The following is a 26,360-nucleotide window of genomic DNA, read 5'->3' as shown; positions in this document are numbered from 1 at the left end:
AAAAAAACACTAATTAAAAATACTGAAAAACCTTTATTTTCGTCTTCTGGTTTATAAAGCCTATTAAACACTTAGATCATGACCCAGCTGAAACTGAAAATGCTCCATTTATTAAGGTTTTTGGGCATGACTGTCCACTGCTGTGCAACCTGTCTCCTCGCAGTGGGCAGCCTGTCTATTGGTTAGAGCTCATTGCATTTAATTCCCATTTCACACTGGTGTAACTGAAAGCCTGAGGTACCACGGAGGAAAATAAGACAGAGCAGCTGTCCAGGCTGTGCCTTATTCCCAGTGATTGGAGCAAGGGCTGCTGGAGGTGATAGTTATGCTGGTGTAAGCCAAGCTGGGCCCAGATTGCTGTGCCAGGTACCTTGTGCATGTGGAAATGTCAAGACATTGCAGCAGAGGGAGGAGAAGAATTCTCAGCACTTTGTTTTTCTAAAGGCAAAAGTGACTGAGGAGTACTGAAACGAAGCACCAGTCCAGGTTCTTGATACAGACACTAAGGAATAGTGGTATAACCAGCCCAGAACATCCCACTGTGAAGCTGAATTATCCAGGTAGAAGAAAAAAATCACCTCACCCCCAGCCCCCTAAACCACATTTGTGTGTTGTCTCAAAATACACAACTCAGTAACAAATGTCCCCCTTGGCTAGAGAAAAGAGCAGCAATAAATTCTTTTCCTCCCTGAAGGAATCCAAGCCTTAATTATTCATTTTAATGCTCCCAGCATGACTTGTTCTTTCCAAACTTTTTCAGGCAGCTCTGTCACCGGTCTCTGTAGCTCAACCCAGCTCCTGGATTCAGGTCTGTCCCAAATCCCAAGATAACTCAACAGGCAGCTTGGGTTGGCAGCAGGAAAATCCCTGCCTGGAAGTCACGAGCGCTGCCCAGCCTTCAACGAGTCCCTCAGCTCTGGGTTTATGCTTTAAGCAAACAAACAAACCCCTATTACTCATTTCCAATCTTCATTTCCATCCCTTTTCCTACGACATTGGGTTGGATTGGGGAACTCCCTGTCACCAGGAGTCATTGAGAACAGACTCTGCCGTGACTTAAAAATCACCAAGAAATAAGGAGGACCAGAATGTGTTGTTGAAGTAGAGCAAGAGGCTTTAAGGCTCTTCCAGCCTCGAGCAACTTCCCTTCTGACCAGGAAGAAGCTTCGTGGGGGGACAGATCATCCCATGGATGGATGCTGTGGGACCTCACACCTTCTTCTAAGCAGCTGATGAGGGCTAGGAAAGAAAATAGCTGGGCAGAGATTGCAGTGAGAGCTGGGTGAGGCCAAGGGGAGATTTGGACTGGACAGTCCGCAGGTAGGAGTATCAGCCAGGACATCTGTGCCAGAGAGCACAAGAGATGGGATGGGCTGAGACAGGGAGAGGGTGGAACCAGACTTGCAGGAGACTGGAAATGAGATGGAAAATGTCATGTGCAACCACTGAATCAAAGAATGTATTAAGGCCAGGTTGGATGGGGCTTGGAGCAACCTGGTCTAGTGGAAGGGCAGGACAGGCCCATGGCAGGGTGGTTGGAATGAGATGATCTTTCAGGTCCTTTCCAACACAGACCATTCTACATTTAAAATTGCACAGCTAACTTTTTCTAGGGCATGCACTCAAGTCTGAAAGCTCATCTTCTGTGGTCTTTCTGGATAGTTTTGAGGGAACAAGTTGGCAGGCAGCACTGCCCTGCCACACAGCAGTAGCTGCTACCCACAGTGGTCTGGTTTGCCATGGATCAGACCTGCCCAGGCACTGGCGTGCATTTCTGTCCCTCTGCATGGGAGGAAATGAAGGTTGCAGAGTCTGCCAATGGTGCCTCCACTTGGATTGAGCCAAAACCTTTGCAATAAAATACACAAAGCAAGAGGGTTCTTTTTGCTCAATCCTGAACCTCTGGGGAACTCTCCCCTCTTGTTGGCTCTGCAAAGCAAAGGGGTTATAATGAAAACAGCAAAATAGATGTGCTGTTTTTCTAACAAAGATGCTGGAACCTCAGCCCCAAGGCTGGGAGTTCTTCTGTACCTGTACAAACAGCAATGAGATCACTGGTGGTGCCAGGCTGCACAGACCACAGAGCAAAGACAGGGAAGGGACACCTTGGGGACAAGCCAGCTACCCAGAGCTGTCAGTCAGCACAGGGAGCTGCTATTTCATGCTTTGGGCAAAGCAGAGCACATGGGGACTGCATTTGTTCATCTCAAAAAAGAAAAGGCAGAGACTGTTCAGTCCTCAGTGCTCTGAGAGCACCTGAAATGAAATTTCTTAAGCCTTCTTTAGGAGCAGAAAACAAGTTATTCCCTAGATTTAGACTGGGACCTTGTCAGTGGAATAAAGCTAAAGCAACAGCTGCTTTTGGTGGAATGGTGAGAGAGTGATCATAAATCAGACAATGGTTTGGATTGGAAGGGTTAAGAAAGGTCATCTCCTTTCACCTCACCCCCAACCACAGGCAGGCACCTTCCACTAGACCAGGTTTGTCCAAGCCCTGTCCAACCTGGATTTGGACACTTGGGCCATTTGGCTGATCAGTAATATTGCCCTACCAAGAAAAAGTGATTCTGGGATCATGTAGTAGCAGGAGAACATTGCCCCACCTGCGTGAGGCCACGTGAGAACTAAGTGCACAGCTATCCTCAACTGTGCTCAAGACCCAGGCACAGGAAAAGCAGGAGAAAATATTTCACAGGGAAAGAACAAAAAGCCCAAATTTACCAATAAAAGCTGGGAAAAAAAGCCAAATAGAGACACACGACTGTAAATACATCAACAGGGCAGGCACTCAAATGGAAAAGGAATAGTTAGGTTAATGGGCAGTAATGGCAAGAGGAATTAAATTGGACATGGATAAATGGTTGGTCTACTCCTGCAAAGGGCAAATAACTAAACCATCTTTTAGGAAGGAGTTTGATCACTTTATAAAAGGGATTACATGGATAAGTAGCTTGTGATGGAAAGCAAAGGGGCTTCTTTTTCCCATCTGGACTTGTGTTCTCACACATCCCGCCAGCAAATATAAAGAAGGATTTCAGCCTCCCAAAGCAGCCCTGAAGCACAAACCTTCTAGATTGCCTAAGTATCTTTGCTCGTGTTATTAAATTTCAGAAAGAATCCAAAGGTTCTCTGCAGAGTAAATGATAGCTAAGTAGATCATCTCTGTGGAGTAGGAGATATTTTATTGACCAGACAGACATCTGTGTCCTTCATTAATAGTAATAAATAATTGATGTCACACTAAATAAAGCAATAAGCTGTTACAGATATCAAGGACAAATAACTGGCTCCTCTGAGGATGCCTCACCTGTGTTCACTTCTCAGTAGTAAAAAACCCAGAGCAGAGCTCAATATCACAGTGGAAAATGCCGTGCACAAAGCAAAAAACGTCACTTGCTGCTCACTCATTACAAATTATGGTGCAGTTGTGCTCAGCAATGGGATGCTGACACTCCTAAGTGCAAGGAGTTAATAACCTTGCAAGACTTTCTTCTCCCTCATTTCCAAGCCTTCCCAGGGCTGATCTGCCCCAAATCATCCACTTCCCAGGCAGCTTTTGAAAATCTATCTCTGCTCTACCTATAACTGTCAGGAAGAGGCAGCTCCTTCCAGGCGATATTTCCCTTCTCTCCTCAGTGGTACTGCCTTGTCGTCATCCACAGGCATGGCTGTGGTGTTTGGCAAATCTCTTTTTGGTTTTCTAAGCATCTTTTACACTGACACTGATGGTGTAGCTCTCCTTAAAACAGAGGAAAATAACAGCAAACTTGGAGCTTGCAGATGGGTTCCCATTCTGGGAAGCTTTGCAGACTTCTCCTGGCCACAGCAGGCATAGGCAGGGGTCATCCCACTGGTGGCACTCAGGGATAACCACCCAGGAGCTCAATTCCACCTCTGGAGGAGGAGGAGGAGGACATCCCCAGCTCAGCTGCCTGTCTGCAGGGCTGAGCTGGCAGAGTGCTTTCCAAAGAGCACATTTCTCATGGCAGGAGGCTCAGACGGGCAGGAATGGGGGCTGAGGAATGAAAATGGCTGGGAGCAGGCTCAGACTGCTCACACACAGCATCCAAGAGCCTCAGTCTGCCTCAGTCCTTCCACTACGGCCGTGCCAGCGCCCAGCAGTTGCGGACAGCAGGCTGGATGAATCACCTATCAACCATCCCACCGAGGACAAGGCGAGCTTCGGCGCTGAGTTCAACCAGACTAAACAAGAGAGGGAGGCCAGGAGCCTCCAGGAGGCTCGAGGAGCAAAAAGGAAGCTCTGGGACCCTCGCAGGCGTTCCCACACCTTCAGCCCATGTCCCAGTGCCAAGAGCAGCACGGAGAAAACCCAGGCGCTGCAAACCAAAGTGGAAATTAAGATGAGAGGAGACCTCCCTGCTGCCATTCACCTTCAAGATTCCTAGAAAGAGCACAAAGGGGAAAGTAGGAAGGCACCAATGTCTCTGTCTTGACAGCTTCTTTACTGGGTTGGATGAAACCAACCCTGCAACGTTACAGGCGCTTTCCCCTGATTGTGGTTTTCTCTCCCTGTCTTTCTCCCCTTTGCTTTTTTTCAACCTGTTTTCAATTTACTCTTGTGGCATCTCTGACTGTGACCTCATTCTGGTACTTAAGGGGGAAGAAAAAAAAGAGAGAGAGAGTGTCCTTTAAAAAAAAGAAACGAAAGAAATCATATTTTATTTAGTTTGGTTGGTTTTGAAGCTTTAGCAGAAGAAAGATTAACCTTTTCTGCCTAACTTAATGAAAACAAGGAGAAAGGCTGTACGGATAAATAAATATCTGTGTGGGTATGGAGCAGGCACGATCGTGTTACAGCCCCGGTGGAGCTGTAATGGGGAACAGGCGCGTTCCTGCGCAGCGGCTCCCAATTCCCGATCCATTTTCAAGGAAAGAAAAACAGAGTAGAATGTCAGAGGCCCAAGTGGGCATAAATGAGGGAGCCAAGAGAAGGCAGATGGGGCCCAGCGAGGACCTCCGTCCCCAGCAGTGACCTCCAGAGCAATGCCAGCGCAGCAGATGGAAAAAGAGACCTTACTCCACTTCCCCTTGCCAGGTTTTGGTTCCTGAAATGAAACAAATGGCATACTCGGCCCTCCAAGTCTGTCACCTTTGGGGGTCCTTGCCTCACCCATCTCTTCTCCTGGGGCTTTCCCTCCAAGGAGGGGAGGGTCAGAGGAGGGCTGTGAGCAGAAGGCTTGGACCGGGTTTTTGGATGAGTGGATGTGGAGCGCAGGTTTGCAGGGTGGTTCCTTCACCATGAGGTTGTACCTGGGTTTAATGTGCTTTGGATCTGGCACCCAGTGGGGGAAGGCAATGAAAGGTGGTTGGTTTGTCTTGGAAATGATGGGCTGATTTAAATTAGTGTAACATAACTTCAGGCGACGGAGCTGTTCCGATTTACATCAGCAGATGGTCTGTCTCGCTGCCTAGATCATTAAAAGCAAACCATCCCTACTGATCCTGGTGGAATGATGTCAAAACCTCCTTCCCTACATGGCTTGCCAGATTATAAAGGAAATAAAAAAGCCTAGTTATTACTAAAAATTTTCTGCCCACATTCTGGGAGCATCCATGCACACCAGCCTCTCATGTTAGATGGGAGCCTAAATCCCACTCCCCAAACCCTGTAGCCTCAGAAATAATTTCTTTGTCGTGGCTTTTCTCAAAGGCACATCCATCAGGAATCCCTCTGGCTGGGCACAGGTTGTCTAGGCTGAGGCAGAAAAGCCAGTGATTATGCTGCAACTTTGGGCACAGCTTGTGCTTCACTTCCCAACTTGTACAAAGGTGCAAATCGCAGTTCCCTGAGCAGCTTCACTTTTTTGAAGTTATGAATTTCAGAAGAATTTGCTTCCTATGCGTGTATGCTACCAGATGTATTAATAATGATGAAGAGCTTTCCTCCAGGCCTCCATCTCCTCTAGGTTTCCATCACCAGGTCTTCTGCTGATAGAAGACAGCATTTGTAGATGGCTACACTTAAGGAGCAAGGCTTTAGTTGAGCTAAGAGCAAAAGTTACATTCCAGTGTCACGGAATTCACTTCAATACCTTTGCTGGTGCTCTTCAGGGCTGGAACTTGCATGGAATCACCACGTGGAACAGAAAGATGAGCTGTTCTCATCAAGAGGGCCAGTCAAAAAGAGGGAAATGGTCTTAATTAGCGTGAGCTGCAATGTTCTACGATGCACAAGGTTAATCATGAGCATTCTTCTCTCAGGGTCATCAATAGGGCTCCCTGCTCCTTCATCTGAGCTCTTCACAGACTGCTTATCACAGGTCTTTCACAGTCAATATCTAAGACCTCAGAAAAAATGCTTTTATTCATGTAAAAACACATCCCCAAGGCAGTGTGCTGCTGGAGGAATGGGAGAATTAAAGCATTTCATTCTGTGCTGTGAGCCCTCCAGGATTTCTCAAGGTTCACTAGGTTGCTAAGGGTCAGCCCCAGCCAGACACGAGCTGACTCTGCTACGCTCGGAGACATCCAGGCATGAGCCAGCTCCAATCTCAAAGCCACGTATTCACATTAGCGCGGTGGAGAGTCCAAGTGAATGTCTCTATTCCCTGGAGCTTGTCTTGGGCTCTGCAGCATTTTAAAATAGTTACTTTCTTTCACGGCAAAGTGGGAACCCATTTGTACTGGGAGTTGTGTAGGCACGAAGCAAAGCTTTGTCCTCAGATCCTTCTTGTCTGGCAGAAGATTTTGTCCATCACCACAGAGTTCTCACTCTCATCACCACAGATCTCATTCCCACCCTCATTCTTGCTTTCTTTCCATATTTAGCGTCTTTTAAATTAGAGATTTTTAACAATGGACCAATGGTCCAGACCTCTTGGTGGTCCCCAAGGCCTGTAGCAGATCCAAGGACTTCATGGAGCCTTACATTCACCAGGAATCACCAGCCCTGCTCCAGCCCCAGAGCCACTCTTCTCCAGCATGAACCCATGTGTCAGACACTGCAGACATGGCAACAAAACCTGAATCATAATCTCACTCTCCTTAAGTGCACTAGGGCACTCTTGTAGTTCCTGGGGGAAGGAGCTACTATCCAAAAATTTTGGATGCAAACACTGCACCACGGGCCTGAGCTCCACCAGTCCAGAGGGCTGGGACGTTCCCTCTTCTGCTGGGATTCAGATGGCTAAATCTGAAGAGGAGTTCAGATTCATTTCACCATGAGCTATGTCTGAGGACAAATCCTGGGAAGCTTCCTAAAGAAAGGCCACAAATATTGAAATACCAGACCGCAGGAAGGAAAAGGAACAATTCCAAGAATGAAACTCAGTGTGCAATTAATTGTTAAAACCATAATTATCCCAGGTGATTTGTCAAATAAAATTCATGTAAACCTATGGTCTGTTCTTCATATCTCCTGGTGTGTGCTTCATATCTCCTCGCACTTATTGGGAAAGTGGAATTTTGGGGCTTTTATATTGCCACTGCTGCCTGACCCTGTTCCCAGCCCCTTCTTACACTTCACAGCCCTGTCCTGGAAAGTGGACCAAACCACTACCTGTAATGGCAACAAATTTAAAGAAAGCCTTATTTAAATATTTTAAATATCTAAAAAATTTTGGTCCCATTTATTCTAAGTAGAGGTCATGTGCAGAGATGCTGATGAATTAGTGATAAGACTTTGGACCAGCACATTCTGAAGCACTCAGCAAACCCAAGTGCAGCCAAACTTGCAGGCTGCTATCCAACCAAGACTTAAAAAATTGGTCCTCATGGAGGAACCTGCATGGAAGCAGACCTCTTACTTGGCTCTACTCTGCAGTTTTGGACATTTGAGAATGGGGGGGAAGATCCTCAGCTCATAAAATCTCCTGTAGCTCCCTTGAAGTCAATGGAACAATAACAATTTACACTTGTTGAGTTTCTGCATCCTGGCTGTGAGCTCCTTGGAACAATGACACCATAATGATTATTACAGATATTCTTGATCACTTGTCTGAGGCGGACTAGAGAACAGCACTGTGTAAGAAAATAGAGGCTTGGTTTGCTATGATTTCCAAAGAATTATTGACCCATATCTTGCAAACATTTACACATGTTTAGCTTTACTCCTGTGAGTTGTTCCATTACACTCATGTGCCAGATAAACTAATGTACATGCTTGCAGAACCAAGGTTAAAACTTGTGCAAACACAGCGAGTTCTAAATATTTTTGTAGATACGTTGTTACCTCAGACTCAGAGGAGAAAGCCTCTCATTTGGCTGTGCCTCTTCCCCTAACCCTCCATTTATCCAAGCAGGCATAACAAGAGAAGCCAAAGGTGATACCAAGATAAAACTGAAAAAAAATAAGCAATTATCTGACCCAGCTCAGGAGCTAGAAAAGACCCACTTGGTCAGGACAAACACATGCAAGAGTTGACATCAGTTCTTGAGCAAGGAACTACCTGAATTACTGAAGGACCTTCACAGCAGCTTTCTTAACAATGCTCATGAATCATTCACTCACTGATTTTCCAGTAATGGAGTTAACATTTTTCTTTACACTTTTCACCCATTAGAAGGCTCAAGAAATGAGGAAAGAGTTGGGAATCTCTTGTTTGTGAGGAGTCTACCTCAGCACCCATCGTCATCTCAGCAATCCCTCCATCTATTCCACTAAGACTGCAAGGCAAGACAGGATCTCTCACCCCACTGCACAAACCCTCTGCTCACAAGGACAGAATATAATCCCTGATTTCTTAAACTGAGGTGATCTTGAGGACCAAACTCACGCCAATGAGGTGTCTGACATGTGAGGACTCCACAGAGGCTTTGAATACCCCTGACAGTGTCGTTTATACCCCTCAGCCAAGACACAAGCTCTGTTGTGACACACCTGTGTCGCATGGCTGCAGCATCAGGACAGACCTCAGGCAAAGGAGCAGCAGTGCAGAGAAACTACTTCTCCAATATAGCAGGGAAAAGGCAAATCTGAGGCTATAACCAGAGGCCCAATCCAGCTCTCTTTCCATTAATAAGTGATTTTCATCCCCAAAGGACTATTAATCTTTTCTTACAAGTGTGCAAACTGCAGGCACTGAGTACACCTGCCACTGGCACACAGCAGGATGCTGGCATTGGCAACGCCTTCTGCTCCCAATTTAAAGTCATCCCAGAAACCACAGCAAATCAATCCTGTCATCCACAGGGCAGGGGAGATGTTGGTAGTCAGATCTAATGGATGACGTGCCCTGGGAGCCCATCTCACCAAAGGCACTTGGTGGTGGGAACAGCCCTTTGACTCCTAAATGTCCTTGGCAAAGTGAGGTGTCTGGGCACACTTCCCACCCCCAGGACCCTCCTAGGATGGTTCGCTGGAGACGTGTCATCGCCAGCAACTGTGCAACATCTGACCACTCAGATGACAAAAGACAGATTTCCAGAATGAACAGAGCAGGATTAAGCCAAGTGGTAAATGGATTCCAGGGCTGTTCCAGGATCTGAGCTGATGAGGGAAGCCAGGGCCAGGTACCCAACCCAGAGCTCATACAGTGAGGTTATCACTTCCCTCTTTTCTTCAAATCCCTAAATAGAGCCCAAACATCACTAGGGCCATGCTAGAGAGATAAGATGAGTCTCTCCCATCCATGCAAAGCCTGAAATAGAAGCCCTGCTACTCCATATCTGAAGCATCAAGCGTAGGATGTTGACATTTAGCAGTAGGGAAAATTACCCAAACAATGAACCCTCTCAGGTCTCTCTTTTCCTCTCCCTTTCCCCAGTCCCTGGAAAATGTTCATAAAGTGAAATGGAAAAAAAAAAAAACTAACCCAAACCCCAACAACCCAAACCCAACCTTCTGTGGAAATAACATGTAGAGGAGAATGAGTCAGGCTCTGTTAACTATGCAAGGATCACCGGTCCTGCAGGCAGGGATGATTCACTAAGGCAGCAAGAGCTACAAGGTAGAAGAGACCAAAGAGACCAAAGAGAGGAACCAAAGTTGTATCAAAGAAGAGAAGGAAATAATAAATTAAATGGTTCCATGTTGCAAGACACTGTGCTCTTTATCAAACATCACTCAGCTGACCTAGGATGATTCACTTGATAAAGGTGAGATTATTTGCTGTGTGCTTTGTCCAGACTTTCTTCATGAGAAGGAGAGCAAACAGTCTGTAAGACTTCAATCCAACCCCATTTCCTGCTCCTCTCTCTCTTCTCCCCCTTTCTGAGGTGCTCACTCACTGAGAGCCTCATCTCCCTGTTGCCTCTGCTTCCACCACTCCTTTCCCACACCCATTCCCTTTAAATTCGGCAGCATTATGTGACTCTGCTTTCCCTATAAAAGATGCCTTCAAGGAGATGAGAAAAGCAGGACCTATTTGGGAGCACAGCATGCCATGGGGAGGCCCTCTTGGATGCCACTGGCATAGAAAGTACATTGTCACAAGAGATGGAGAGGAGGATATGGGGCTCAGGTGCCTGGGGAGAATTCTGCCTGCCAGAATGCTCTCCTGCTATTCCTCCATTCCCCCTTCATCTTCAGCTGCCTCCCTCACCCTCCTTTTATCTAATAACAATAAAAATTCAAACAGAAAATACTTGCTCTGAAAAAAAACCTAAACACAAAAAAAAAGAGGGATAAAAAAAGAAAAAAAAAAAAGTCCTCCCTCTGCACTTCACAATGAGAGCTGTAAAACTTTTTCTGCTTGGAAAATTCTCCTGGTCAGTTTTTCCTACTGTTTAATCCCTGCTTTGAGTTACACAGAATGAGTAAACACATTTTATAAGGTTCTAATTCATACCTAACCCATACAGTTTATGGCTTAACATAGTAAAATACACACACACACAGACACACATGCACTTTTTATACACATACACGTATATACACAGAACCACTGACACACATGGATAAATCAGCCTTGGTCCCACTCCTGGAGCCTCCCAGCAGCAGGTCACATCTCCCCAGCATGTGCTGTGCCTTAAAAACAGCCTGGGGTGCTGAGATGTGAGTTTGGTGATCTGGGGAGTAGTTTCCATCCTAGATTCCTGCAACCTCCTTTGTAATAAATGATTAGTCAGGCTTGTTAAGGGAACGGTGGGATGCACTGCTCCATCCTCAGAAGACTGAAGGATGCCACCACATGGTATCCCAGTTTTTTCCCACTCTCTGCCCAGCAAACACCTGGAGTGAACACCAGGGCAGGGAGCAGCCAAGGCTGGGCTGGAGGAGCTGCAGGAGCTGGGATGCCATGCAGCCTTGGCCAGGTGCCAGGCAAGCATCACAGAATCATGGAATCACTAGGCTTGGAAAAGACTTCCCAGATCATTGAATCCAAGCTTTGACCAATCCCCACCTTGTCAACTGGGCCAGAGAAGTCAGTGCCACTGAGCAGGCACCGTTGCATCCTTGTTTCTCCTTCTCTTCATTCCTTCAGCCTACTGCTGCTACTTCAATTTTTCAAGTGCAGTGATCAGCTTGAAGACTCAGTCTCTTAATTCTAGGAGCTTTTTAGATATAACAATTCCTCCATAGGTCTGGAAAAGCACTCCAGGTCATCAAGGTGGGCTCATGGGCACCATTCAAGGCCATCCTGGCCACTTCTGTGATAGCTCATCACTGGAAGGCACGGACAAAAACCACAGTGCAAGGTAGCAGTTGTTTCCAGCCACCCAAAATGTGAAGGGTGGGCTTCAGGCCCCACAATGCTATTTTCATTTTCCTCCTCCTCCCCCAAGAAAATAAACCAAGTGTTTATTTCCTGAACGTGCTGGCCTGAGAAAGGGCAAAACTTTCCTGTGGGAGCCAGGTGGCTGGAAAGGGAAGGCAGAGGCAAATATTTGCCAAATATTTGCCAAATTTGTCAATGAGCTCTTATTCCATTTTTCTCATTAATATTTACTTAGACATAATATGAGAGAAACCTGCACAGACCACAGCAATGTGAGTGATTCCACTGTTATTCTCCTTGTTCCAGCTACTGGGAGGAAGAGAGGGAGGGAGAAAGGAGGGAAGGAAAAGCAGAAAAGTGAAAGAGTGTCAGGGAGTTTGCAGATAATTCTGAGAGAGTCACAGGCTTTCATCTGGGCTTAGCAGGAGATAAGATGCCTGGAGAAAGTCAATGCTTCCATGGACACATGATGGGCAAAGGGGCTGGATAACCCAGGCTTCCTTGCTGATATTCAAGGCACAGGTGTCGCTTTGAGAGAGAAAATGATGCCATTATACATCCCTCTTTTTTCTTTTTTTTTTTTCCTTTTAATGAGATGAAGACAAGGAGAATAAATTGCAACCCCAGGTTTAGTAAATTGTGTAAGATAAGCCTGATGCATTTCTTCAGTGAGACAGTTCATTCCCTAGACAGGAGAACAATGGTACAATCTAATTTATCTGGGTATCCAGAGGCACTGTGATGTGACACAGGTAATTATTTGGTAAGCTTGAAAAGATGGGAATTAGCAGCATTATACAGCAGGTAAGGGACTGAGTATGGACAGCTGAAAACAGGCGATGCTGAGAAGAGAGTGATGGGAACTGAGTCATCACTAGCAGAGCTCCTCAATGATCAGCCCTGTAATCAATCTTATTTCTCACTGGAAATACAGCAGTGGTTTTAGCACTGATGAAGTGATGCATTATTAGGGCACCAGAGGATCAGTCAAAAGAAATTAAAATAACTTGAGGGCTATGGCAATGAAATTGAATGAATTTTAATATTTAAAAATGAAAATTAGGTTAAAGATGATCATAAAATAGTTCTTTTGTTAGCAGGAACTTCTCCAGATGGAAACAAAGGAGGAGAAGGTGGAATACCTGGATGCACTGGCTGGTCTCAGCAAAACCACATGGGAACTGGAGAAACAGAAAAGAAGTTCTTGGATGTCTTTAAAAGGATCTTCCAGGTGAAATTAGGAAGAATCAAATCCTTTGACAGCAAAAGGCTGAATGTGGTGGCCCACTACCTGCCTTGCCAGAAAATCACAGTCTCCAGTCCAACCTCTTCAAAGCAGGACCAAATGTGGAGACAGGGCTGCTCAGGGCTGAATTTTGGAAGGTTCCAGGGACTCATCCATGAGACACATAGCTGGAGTTTAAACCACCTTGCTTCAGGAGCTGAGATCCCACTGGACTGAGGTGTCCAAGAGGACAGTCCAGGGCATCCCTGGGTGCCCAAACAGGCTGGAGGAGACAGCTGGGAGCATGTCCCCTGTTGCCCTCCACTGGATAGCAGGAGAATGTCACACTGCTGTGTCATGTCTGGGGACAGCACATCCCCGGAGCATCTCCTCTTTCAGCTGGGGTAATGCTTTGTGCTCTGGGAACACAGCAGCTGAACTCGAGCTCTGTTTTCGCTCTGGCTGTCTCGTGTAGCAACAGCTGGGGGACATAGGTTTGCTCAAACCACAGCCAGACGATTGGAAATAAAAATGATATTCATATATTAATTAACATCTGGTTACTCGTCTAATTACACGATACAATGTGCATGAGCTTTTTGTTCCCTCCATATTTTATGCATTGAATGAAAACTAAACAAATGTTGCAAAAGCAGCACTGCAGAAGCAAAAAAACAAACAGTATCCAAGTCTGTACTTATAACACTTACTGACCCATCAGTTTAATTAATATGCAAAGGAGGACATGACTAAACCATGACCACAAAGATGGTGGTGACACTGAACTGGAATTAACATCCAGCCTGCTACAACCTGGCCGTTTTCCATTCCTTTTGCATGTATTCCTTATAAAAAATAAATAACAATTTGTTAAACTGAGCACCTCAGGGCCTGATTTAGCAAATTATTACTTAACCATTTTCAAAAGCTACTTTTAACAAAAACAGGCCCTAAAAACATGGCTGTAAAGCACTATCCCAAAGAAAAGGAGCTGATGTCACCCTGCCTGTGCAAACCATCCCACAGCCACCGGTGCTTTCTGCCATGCTCTGGGGATGGAAATAGAAGAGAAGGAGGGGAGGAAAGCCAGATTAACTAATGAAAGTCTCAGGTTGTCTGGTGGGAACACATCACCCTGTGCATGTGGCTGTCCCTGGGCAGCTTGCAGGGATGGGTGACAGGACAGCTGCTGGCTCCCAGGGAAGGGATGAGGACAGTGAGCATCTGCACGAGGATGTGCTGGGCAGGGAAGAGAAAAGCTGAACACTGCTCAGGTCTGGGTGCGTTGAGACAAGGGCATTGAGAGAGGAGGCAGAGAGGAGAGCAGATTCCCTCTTCCTGCCCCACAACCTGGGGAAAATAAGTGCCCTGTGCATTCTGCCCCACTGAGAAACCCAACCAACCTGTCACAGGTTGCTCAGAGAAGTTGTGGCTGCCCCTGTAACCCTGGAAGTGTACAAGTCCAGGTTGGATGGGGCTTGGGGCAACCTGGGACAGTGGAAGGTGTCCCTGCCTGTGGCAGGGGACTGGAAGACCATCAGATGCCATCCCACAGGCCCATGTGCCACCCATTTAGACTTTGAGACCAAAATCACAGCTGCAGAACCACGTGGACATTGCCCCATGAGAGCTGGCACAGGGTCAGAGCTCAGCACCCCGTGAGCACTGGGAAAGCCCAGGCAAAGAGCAACACTCAAGCCAACTCTTCTCTCCAGGGCTCTGTGCTTCAACTCTCCCTTCCCTGAATGGGAATCACTAGAGTTCCCTCTCCCAGAAATAGGTGCTCAGAAAACAAAAAAATCACAAGATTAAATACTGATGGAACAACACCTCAGAGCAAGAAGTCAGAAATTCATCTGCTGGAATATCCCACATCCCTCACTTAATTCTTGGTGCCACCTAGTACTGAGTGGGCACTCGTTAAATTGGGACACTTGCTAAGTAAGAGCTTGTTCTTTATTTGTGTCTGCTCTGTGGTCTTCAAGACAGCTTCAGTGTTCAGGGCTCCTACCCTCTGCTCCTTCACCAGCATCAGGAAACATGCCAGGAGGAAGGAACAGAGAGAAATTCAGAGGAGACAACTGTCATGTGAAACTCTGGCACGAGTGGCGCAACCGGTTGCATGTCAGGGGGCTTGGGAAGGGGTGGTGGGAGCTGGCAGGGTGGGCAGTTGCTCAAAGGAAACCACAGAGGACTGACCAAGCACTTGGAAGATTCCACACATACCTCCCAGATATGCCGGTGGTTACAAAATCCCTGCCCGGATAGGGTGGCGGCATGCCCTTGGGGAGAAAAAAAAACTAAAAAAAAAAAAAGAAGAAAAGGAAGAAAAGGGAAAAACAAAACCCCAACCAACCATTCATGGGGCAGACAGAGGGCTGCAAGTCCTCTGCTTTCATGACACACCGCAGGCATCAAGACATTGCTGGCCTGGAATTTGGGCTATGCTTGCGGTCCGTGAGGCGACTCGAAGCCTTCGTCCCATTAAGCAACATTACATGATAATGCAGCAGCACTCTCAGGCTGAGGGAGAAGGAAAACAAAACAGATGGCTCTGGATGGAAAGGCATTGCTGTAAACCTGGGAGGGAGAAGAACATTCCTTCGGATACTCTTTTTGGCTGGTTGTGTCCTTTCCTCCCAGCTCCCACCTCTCTCTCCCTTTCCCCCCTCCTCCTCTTGGAGGACTGGTGACAGCAAGGCTGTTTTTTTACTAATATTTCCATATTAAATAAAAAGGAAGAGTGTGAAAGGCCATGCGGAGCAGTGGCAGCTAGACAGTGGAATCTGCAACTGAAGGGTGGAGTTGGAGCACTGGAGAGGTGCCGGTTATTTATAGGGTATGAGAGAACACAAAAAATGTCTGGCCCCTTTAAGGCCCCTTAATCCAAACAACCAATGGAAAGGGAAAAAAAAAAAAAAAGTGGGGGGGGGGGGGAAGAGAGAAAAATAAAGAAAAAAAAGGAAAGGAAAAAAAAATGAGGAGAAAAGGCATCTCTGTACCAGACCATAAAGTGTGAAAGACAACCAGGGGATGGCCTGGCATGGTCCTGCCCCATCCCTCCAGCCAGACCTGCGCCCATGGCAGGGCAGCATCCTGCTGGAACAGTGGGACCAGCATCAGGGCACAGAGCCTGTGCTCCTGAAGCAGCCCTGAGACACAGCTGCCTGGAGGGTGGGACGTGGCAGCTGTTTAATCCATGAGACAGCAGCGCTGGACCGGACACGGAGATGAACGGCGCGTTCAAGAGATATCAAAGGGGACAAGTTGAGAATGTCGGGAATACGGCCTGGAAATTCCCTTTCTTCTGTCTGCATTCATGGAGCAACCAGGGATCTTTTCACTCTGATCCTAGAATAAGATTCATGACCTCACTCGTTTTGGGGTCTATAAATGGGGGAGTCACCTGTGAGGCCTCCTCATGTCCAGGTATTTCAATGTAGATGTGGATGCTCTGGGAAAGCTGCTGGTTGGAGCCTTGTCACGGCTGGTCTAAGCAGGGTTATTTGTCTCCAGGTCTGGAAGACCATGACTTCCAGCTCTTTCCTAGCATTCCTGATAGATTGTAGGCCAGCTGAATAATGTCTTTCCTCCACAAGATGTCTTTTCTAAAGAGGAGTGAGAGTAACCTTGGTTCAAAGACGTGCCACACAAACCACTGTAGTTTTGTGCTCTTAGTAAAACTTCTTTTTTGCCTCTTTCCAAAAGAAATACATAAGGCTATGCCTATTTTTTCTAAGCAGACATAAGGGAATTGTGAAGAGGTCCTGGAGGACACTCAGCACTTGGGTGATTTAGTGTCCAACAAAGTGGGTAAGTCATCAGATTCAATTAATATACACCTGGAACCAGGAAAACTGAAGACAGATAATTCTGTGGATAGAAAGGGGTCAGGAAAGAGATTCAAAAGCCCGAGCAGATGACAGTGACACTAAATCCTCAGGTCTTTTCACAAGCCCTGTTCTTATTCCCTAGGATCCTGTTGAACCCATGAGCCTCCGCTAATAGGTTTCATTCTCCTCTGCCAGTATCAAATAACAAATGTCAGATCTCATATGGGAATCACTAACAACATAAAAATGAGATTTATATGGAAAAATGAAGTTCAAAAGAATAGTTACAAACCCCAGAAAGGTTTTGTTTGTACCCAAGCACACACAAATAAAATCAAAGTCAAAACAGTGCTGTTCAGAATTGAGATCACCATCACCCGTGACCTTTTCCCACCATCACTGTGACTTTGAATGCTGGACATTGGCTACAAATTAATTTGCTGAAACTGAGGAAAATGCTTCCCTGATGTGTAAATAAGAAAAGGCTGAACATGCATTAGGTAATTTCAAACTTCCTTTAGCTTCATGCTAACACTCCCTTTAGCTCCAGGAGCTCCAGAGCTCTAGATCTGCTCCCAACCTTCCAACCTTTTGAGAAGGATGACATAAAAGTCCTCAACTGCCAGCAGACGATGCTGGTTGAGCTTTTCTGGTGACCACAGAAATGCCTAAAGCATTGGAGATCTGGAACACACAGAGGCACGGAGAGGTGAAAAGACTTGGTCATGGTGGGGCCTGTACAAGAGGGGTCTCAACGCAGCTCCTCTGATGTCAGTGCCTCAGGGAGGCTGGACTGACATCAAGCAGAACAGTGAGGAAGAGGAGGGCTGAGCCTCTTCCTGCTTGCCACAAGGCGAGTCCAGGAAACTCAGACCTCAGCTCTCCTCCTGCTCTGGACCTCAGCCACTGGCTCCTCTGACTTGGAGAATCTGTCAGCACACCTCAACCCCTGAAAACTGGGGCTTGAGCCAAGGCCCTCAAAGGGGAGCAAAGGAAGGATGGGAGACAGAGTCCAAAAGTCTTTCCGCCCTAAAGGTGAGCCCTTTGGAAGAGGCTGCAGTCCCACACGCCCCGCCTGGGGACGGCCTGCCAGTGGCTGTTTGATATGTGGAGTGAATGAAAAAGTTACCCCCACGCAATGATGTTCCAGCACCTTTCAGCACCAAGTTGTCTTTTCCTTTATCTTTATTTTTTTTAAGCACAGACTCTTGGGAAAGTAACTCAGCAGAGCAGAGACAGAATAGAAGAGACAGAATAGAATTGTCTTTTTTTTTTTTTTTTTTTGGCTTCCAATGCAAGAATGCAAAGCATTGTCTCTCTGGGAGGAGAATTAAGTATGGGCAAGTGTTTTGGCAAGAGAGCCACAAAGGAGAATGGAAGGCGAGGATGAGGTGGGGGAAGAGGAAGGGAGGGAGAGCTGGGGGTCAGATGGATGGTTTCGTCTTTTATAAATCTTGGATGGGGAAGATGCACACAGATGGCTTTGTGTTTTAAAATTATTCTAATAAATCAACTCCACAATCAAAATGCCCCTGTCTCCCTTTTTTCCCTCCTCTTCCATGGATCACAGCTGAGCGGTGAGGCTGGAGCAGGAGTCTGGTGGGAGGCAATGGCAAGGACTGGAGGTGAAGCCCAACTGTGGCGAGGGAGTGTGCAAACCCCTGTGCACGTGTGAGCCACCACAGCGCTGGCCATGTCACCTCTGAGTGAAAAAATGAGATGGGCAGGAGAAGGACTGAGCACAGGGGGCTCTTCAGCCAGCAAGGGTGGGCAGGATCCTGGGAGTTTCTAGGGAGGAATGTGCCCACAGGTGTAGGGAGAAGGTCGGAGTGTGAGAGCGAGTCTGTAGCTATCCACAAAGAGAGGAGCTGCCCTGATGGTGGGGGAAGGAGTGGGAAAAGGCAGGGTCTCGTCTCTCCCAGGCGGGAGCAGACGTGCCGGGGAGGAATGCTGCGTCTCCATTCCAGTGCTCTGACTTGGCTGTGAGGAAGGTGCAGCCTCTCCTCCTCCAGCAAGAGCCACTGGGCCTGATCCGCGGGGGGAGCGGAGGCTCCTGCAGTTCGGGTTTTCCATTTGGAGCTCCACGTGGCACAAACTCCCACCGGTTTCCTTGCCAGAGGGAGCCAGGTGGAGAGAACAATAAAAAGCAGAAGGCGCGGGGCGGGGCGGGATGGTCCAGAGCGGATGCAGAGGATGGAATTAATCAGCTGTCCGGGAGGAATATTAGAGCTCCTCGGCTTGTCGTCAACGCCTTCTCCTCCTTCCCAAAGACAGACACAATGAGAGACCAAGGAACATTTCCTATTGTTACAGGGGATTTGTCCACAAGGTCCAGCCCCATGTGGAAGTCATTACCGGCTGGGAGTGGTAGGTATCCGCACAGAACATGCAGCGAGATGGGATGGGGGAGGGCAACTGGGAAAAAGTTGAGAGACCAGAGATGATGTGTCCCTGCCTAACTGATTTAAGCATCTTGAGGGAGGTGGTCACCACAGCAGCCTGGCTCCAAGTCCAGGGATCACTGTGGGCTGAGGTACAAAGTGTTTTGCTTTGTGTCACCCCTTGGGCTGAGCCAAAGTCCTGAGTGCTCCTGTGAGAAGCCATCAAGGGTAGCTCAGCGCCAACAGGAATGGATCATGAATTTCACTGCTACTGCTGAATGGGGAAAAAAAGAGGGACAGTTACATCAAGGCTTTCTTTTCCCTTCTCTGACCCTCCCTAGACAGAAAACCAGAGTGGCTGCAGCAGCAGCTGCACAAAGCACGAGGTGAAGAGCTGACCACTGCCCACCTGCATGTCCTCCTGCTCCAGCAGAACTTGGCCTTCTGCATCATGCATGGAAGAACGTAATTATCCATGGGTGAGAGCCCAGGACTGAGTGATCAGAGAGTCAACACCTCAGTGCTCCCAGGGGAAGGTAGATCCTTTTACACATATTACATCTAAGCTCAGTTTTTTCCCCATTAAATCATATTTAAGACAGCAGCATCTCCAGAAGCAGTGATGTCAACATCCCCAGGACAGCTGGAGGAAAGGGGCACCTCAGAAATCCATGGGAAATTTGCATCCAAACTCATTTGCTGCCATGTCTCAGTCTCCCTGTTCCTGACCTGTTGGGTGCTGAACAGGACTGAGTTGAACAGATGTTGCTGTAGGTAAAACAGTCCTGTGTACAGCAAAGCTGAGCTCCCCAAGTTCTCTCATGTCTTCCCCAGCTGTGAAGGAGCAGATAGAAGCAAGGTCAGTCATGTATACTGGGTAAAAAATGATTGTATGAAGCCTTCTTGGGCCATTTGGTCTGACAGGAACCATGTGATGCACAGGAAAGAGAAATGACAGACAAAGAAGATCAGGCACACAGTCCAGGGCTCTGTGGGGACACAGTCCATGGGACAAACAGTGTCTGCTGGGGTTTTCAGAAGGTTCCAGACACAACTGCCACACTTAGAGATGGTTACACGGACCTGTATCAAACTACACCTCCCCAAAAGCTCTGGGGAAACAGGGGAACACAGCTGTGGGCAGACAGGAGGAACAAGGACTCTGTCACCTTGACATGCTGCAGGACATCCTGGACAGCTGCCCCAGCAACAGCCTCTTGTGCAGCACAGATGAAGCAGATTTCACCAACCTTCTGCCCTCCTGCTCCAGCCCAGCCCCACCACACCCCATTTCTTGTCTCCATCAAATTTGCTGCCCACAGGAGCCCTCACCAAGCCGAACATGGTGACAGGATGCTGTGCTGCTCCTCTTCAAAAAGTAAAACAAAATTAAATAGTTTGTTATACTACCATGGAAATTATCAGCAGGAATCTCAGGATGCTCAGTTCATTTATCTCCAAAGAATTTCATCTCAATTGAGCAGGATGTCCCTCCCCACAGGACAGCATTCAGCTGGGAACTTTTACCAGCATGAACAGCACAGCTTTCCCTTGTAAATGGTGTGAACATTCTCCTTAATTTATGTCCTACAAGAACTCATTTTTACCAGCATTTATGCATCATAACACATTGCCCTCATCCTGCAAATCCTCCACACGGGCACAGCTTTGTGTGTGCGTGAGATCTTCCAATGAGCTTTTCAGCAGCAGCTTGCTGAAGAGGCTGAGGCTGTGCTTATGTTTTATGGATCTGGAAAAATTATTACATAGCACTAGGGTTCAAACAGGAGTCCCCAGATCCATCAGATGTTTGACTTGCTTGGTACATGCAGTCTAAAATGGAAACGGGATGGGAAACATAATAAAATGTAATAAAAATGTCTATAAACATTTCAGGTTATTGAAAAGAATCTCTCTTTGTAAGTTCCCTAACTTTTGAAATAATGAATTGTGTTTTCACAAAGCTAGACTGAAAAGTAGCTCATATTTAATTTAAATTTGCATTGTTCCGATTGCACCTACATAATGCACGTGACATTTACATGGATAAAATACATTATTTCACTGTACAATATATTTTTATGTAATTTAAATTAAATTTAAAATTAAAATCATACTGAAACTAAATGTATTTTCTTTTTGGCCATATGTATTTAGGGAATATACCATCCTCATCCTGTACTACCAAAGAATATAAAAATAAAGCTAAATATTGAACTCATGGAGCTCTCTTTTCTCTTTTAGCGTTTGTTTTTTTTTTTTTTTAAACATCAGATGGATTTTTAGACAATCTTTTTAACACCATATGCACACTCTCCACTGTGGTACTGAAGATGACATGAGCATGGTGTGGATCTGCTCTGGCCAGAGGGGGAAGCCCATCACCCCTCCAGGAAAATGGCTATGATGGCTCAGCTGCATACAGCCACCCCCTGTGACAGCAAAGAGGCCGTGGCCACCATGGGGAAGGCAAACACTTGTCCCCACTGTCACCAGCCCAAACCAGGGCTTCTCCAGAGCAGCCCCAGCCACCCTTCTCCCACCTCCCCTCCTGCTCTCCCCCCACTCCCAGCTCTCCTTCCCCTTCCCTCTCTCTCTCTTTCACTCTCCCACCACAGCTGGTTAAAATTAAGCTGGAATTTTGTTTTTCTGTCAAGTGAATTTGGACCTGGTAAATCCCTCCCAGCCATTCCAGTGGCCTCCCAGCGAACATCCAGGCTGGATGTAATGCACATGATTTAAGAAAAGTGCTGTTATTTCCGAGCACGTTCACAACAAGGGGCTGGGGGCAGCCAAGAGGGGATCCTGGGGCTCACAGACACCCAGGGAGGGATGGCAGGGGGTCCACATGAGAATGGGCAGGAGAAAGAGGAGAAGTGTGAAGACACGGCCTGTCAGCTCCAGCTGCAGCTCACCTTGCAAAGATGATGCAAAACAACAACAACAACAAAAACAAATTACAGCAAGAGAACACAAAAGTATCTCAGGCTTGGAGAAACCCCAGCCCTTTAGTCAGGAGAGATCACAGGAGCAAACATGAAAACCCTCATGTGAGGGAAACCAACAGGGAGCTGTGGCACAGGAGGGGAAGGACACGTCCTTGGCTAACCCAGGGGAGGTGGTTACAGCACAGGACAATAAACCATGGCTCCAGGAATGCACCTGCACCAGTGATTGGTGCTTGGGGCTCCCAGTTTATGCCTGGGGGGCCACCAGTTGTCAGTGAGGTTTGAGTCACCTCTGCCTCGGGCTGGCACAGCTCAGCTCAGGGCAGTTCTCAGTACCTGGGTACCTGCTGGGTGGTGGGACCTGGCTGGGATGTGGCCATGTCCAAGCTCGAGAGCCTCCCCTGCTCTGCAGCTTTGGTGAGGAACTCAAACATTCCCAAAACTGGTGTCCCACCTCCAGCATCATCCCCAAGGAACTCCAGGATCTCCCAAGAGACCAGGCAGCAGTTATGAGAAGGACTAATTAAGAATTTGAGGTCAAAACCAGATGTAGAGCAAAAAAGTCCTTCTATTAAAAGTAATAGGTGTAGAAACAGACATACAGGTCAAAGAAATCTTGGGTTTGGGGAAAGAAAGTGAGGCAATCCCTCTGGTAGTATTGAAACTGCCCCATTATGACATTTTTGGAATGGAACAATGCCATTCTAGCTCTCAAAATTACTTTTTTAAAGACAATCACCAATGGTTAAAAATACTAAGATTTTAAAAGGTCATGAAGAGAAAAAAACTTTTCACTTTTTGCCCAACAAAACCTCTAAATTAGACCTAAGTGGGTTTTATGAGTGGGCAAGGATGGGAGGTAAGGGCTGTAAAGGGCAGATTTTATTTAATGGAATATTTTGAGTTATTTTAGAAGGCAAGAAGGGGAACTGTTCCTTTTGGTCATAATTAAATACATGCACGCTGTTCATATATACACATGTATTATCCATAAACACCTCCTTCCAGACTCAACATCCAGGCCCTCCCCAGGTTTAATTAATACCTGGTTGTGCTGGGCATGTAGACATGATCCCTGTCCTGGACAGTTCCTGATCCCAAAAGAACAAACCAAAGGATGAATTAGGATCTAAGGAGCACAGCAACAGCTTAAACCCCCTCAAAAGTCACAGCAGCAAACCTGCAAGCAGAATCCAAGGAGCTCTGGGTATCACTCAGTGCATTATGCACTTGGCCAAGTGCGTGGAGGAAAAGCTATTTATAAGGTGATGACTGAACAGCTGAACATGGGCTGGGTTGGATGTGAGCATGGAAGAGAGGAGAGAGATGGGCTGTGCATGTGTGCGTGCCCACAGGCACGTCCATGCCCACCTCCCGCACGGGGCCAGCAACCACCTCTGAAATCACCCACAGGAGGTGAAAAGAAAAGGCAGAAAATCAAAGGCTGAACTTGGTACTAGTCCATATTCCTCCTCCCCTCACCCCAAACATGGCAATAAAAATGGTAAATTAACTTTAAGGTATTTTTTTTTTCCTCTTAGTCTTCTCTAAGATGATATGAGAATGTTTTATATATAATCTAGATTTATGGGGTTTTTTTTCTTTTTTCAGTTAAATGCAGGGTGATGAAAGAAAAAAACAGTCATGTTTTGGTCATAAATAGAAAACACGCAAACAGAAAATCATTTAGATATTAATATTGCAAACCTGATGCCTGCATTTTTATGTATATATAAATATGTATTCACACACACAAAAAAGATATAGAACCAAATACCATGCTTATACATCATGTTTATACACTACATCTAAGTGTACTTATAGTGAATTCATTACTGACTTTTTTTGGTGCTTGAAAACATGCCAGTGAAAAGCCAAAATGTCAGTAAACACAGTGGATGTCGTCACTGTTTTCCCTCTTCAGGTTGGTTTCCCTGGTGTACAAAGGTCAGCTCCAGCTCCAGCATAAATTATTGCTGCCTATTTGACTCATAATAACATATCCAAATAATAACCAACACATGCTGGATGCTTTATGGATGAATAATTCCTGCCCCAAAGAACTGGCAATTTAAACACTTTAGAGGTAGCAAAACTGGGAGAAAAGTCGCATTGCCCAGGTTGTGTGGCCAGGGGCAGAGTAAAGCCTGTGCTCAAAGAAAACCTCCAGGACTGAACCATCTCTGCCAACACCTCCACATCTGCCCTTGCTGGGCCCAAGGCAGGAGAAGCAGCTGGGGCACATTCATGGTGGACAAACCTCTGCTAAAACCCAGAAAACCTTGGGGCGCTTTGCCTTGGAGCAGAGCTGGGACACCCAGGCAGGTGTAGAGGTGTAGGGTGAGTGCCAGTGGAGGGGACTCTGCCTTCCCTTGCCAGGATGGGGTCTGGCTGTCACCCACCCCTGCCCTACAGGACCTGCTCTGGCTGAGCACATGGCTGAGACCCCTCCAGCCTCCACGATTCCCCGCACGTGAGGAGCACGAGCCCAAATGCGGGCCATCCCTCCGAGCACATCCTCCGCCTTTGCTGCTGGCTCCGTCCCTGACATGTAAATAATGACATACCATTTCCACGGCTCTCCAGCCTATTACGCCGCTCTTTGGACCTCGTCTCCCATCTGAACAGAAAACCTGCGTCCCTGCGTGACCCTCCTGGCGCAGCCAAAGCAAACCAACGTGCTATATTTGTTTTTCAAGCCCTGGCCAGGAACGATTCCCGTAAGGCTCAGCCTGGCTTAATGGAGCTGTGTCTCTGCTCTGCCTCTAAGCCTGCACTTGGCCACGGGGCTGGAGCTGCTTTTGCGCTGCCTCGGGCAGTTTGCTGAAGGTAACAAAGTCAGAAGCGGTGGCAGAAAGCGGTGGTGGAGCAGTGGGGGAGGAAGAAGACAAGAGACACGAGGGAAAACAAGGAGGAGGGGCAGACAGAGGGTGCTCCCAGCCTTCCCAATGTATTGTGGCTGTTCAAGACAGACTTGGCTGGGCAGCAGCTTTGCAGCGAGGAGTGAGCGCAGGGAGAGGGCAGTGGGGTTGGATGAGCTGTCACCAGGACCTCCTCACCACCTGTGCCACTCTGCCACTCTCATCCCCTCCAGCCTCTTGTTTGACCACAGCAGCCATGGTTTTTTTCTCAGAGTCAGATGCTGTTCCCCACTTGTTTCATTCACCACCAAAGAGTGATGCTCTGACACAAACACGATGACATATGCCCTAAAATAGACATGTGAGATGCTGAGCATGTTTCCATCATACTAAACCCCTGTCCTCTGCTCTTGCCTCTTGCCATCCTCATGGGTACCTGCTTTTTTGCAGAAGTATCTGTAGTGCAAAGAGTCCTGGATATCACATTCAGAACCCTCATATAGAGACAGTCCTGGTAATAGGGCACAGACTTATTTTTCCAGGAGACCCCTTTTGGCAGCAGGATTTCCTCACTAGGGGCACTCAGCAGAGGAAGAAGCAGGTCTGTCAGCCAAGGATGTTTGCATGTTGGCATGCAGTCAAGTGCATGGCCACAGCCCACACTCAGGAAACAGTAAGGAATTAAGTAAGTTAATTAAGGAGGTTCGTAGGAAGTCCTGCTAATTGCATCAGTGAGGTGGAAGTGTCCCATACGCACTGTGAGGACACCCAGACACTTGTCCACTCCCCGTGGTGTGTCCAGACCCTGCACACCAAAGTAGAGCAAAGGTTGAGGCTGTGGAGTCTCCTTCACTGGAGATATTCCAGAGCCATTTGGACACAATCCTGTGCCACGTGATCTGGGAAGGCTGTGTGTGAGCAGGGAGGTGGGACCAGATGATCCAATGTGGTCTCTTCCAACGTGACCCACTCTGTGATTCTGTAAAGGAGTTATACCAGCACACAAAACCCAAGTGGTTCTACTGCTGCCAGACAGGAAAAGCTTTGGGGAGGATGAGGACAGCAGGACTGTTGGACCCAGATCTCCTGCTTAGTGTTGACATATGTCCAAAGTAAAACAGGAGAAAGGAGAGATTGAATCTGCAAAGCTTGGCTTAAGAGCCAGACCAGGCACTGAGCTCACTCAAAGTTTGGATGTATTCAACTGGGAAAAGACTGGCTCCTTAGGAAGAGAATGGCTATGAAGTTTGGACCCAAAACTAAACTTCTACTGAGTTTGTACTGCTGGGGTTTTGGTGGCACTCATCCTCAGAGGAAGCAGCCATTGCTGATGGCAGGCAGAACATCCATACTCACACTGCAGCCCACCCAAACTGCACCCACCCCAACACGCTGCATGCTCAGGGCATGGGACAGTAACTCTCACCCTGTGGCCAGCATTACTTTGCATTCTGTGAACAAGGACCCTCTGAGCCCACCAAACCTCAAATGTAA

At 47.2% G+C, this 26,360-nt stretch overlaps 1 protein-coding gene across 2 annotated transcripts in view; it reads right to left on the bottom strand.

Annotated features, from left to right (window-relative positions):
• Positions 1 to 26,360, bottom strand: part of ASTN2 (astrotactin 2) — a 304,458-nt gene that overhangs the window by 29,863 nt on the left and 248,235 nt on the right. The gene's annotated exons all lie outside the window — the stretch shown is intronic.

This window comes from Pseudopodoces humilis, chromosome 22, assembly GCF_049639895.1.
Source record: "Pseudopodoces humilis isolate 2021_Gansu_Grassland_sample_001 chromosome 22, ASM4963989v1, whole genome shotgun sequence".
NCBI lineage: Eukaryota > Metazoa > Chordata > Aves > Passeriformes > Paridae > Pseudopodoces > Pseudopodoces humilis.
This window is presented reverse-complemented; position numbering and strand designations above follow the sequence as displayed.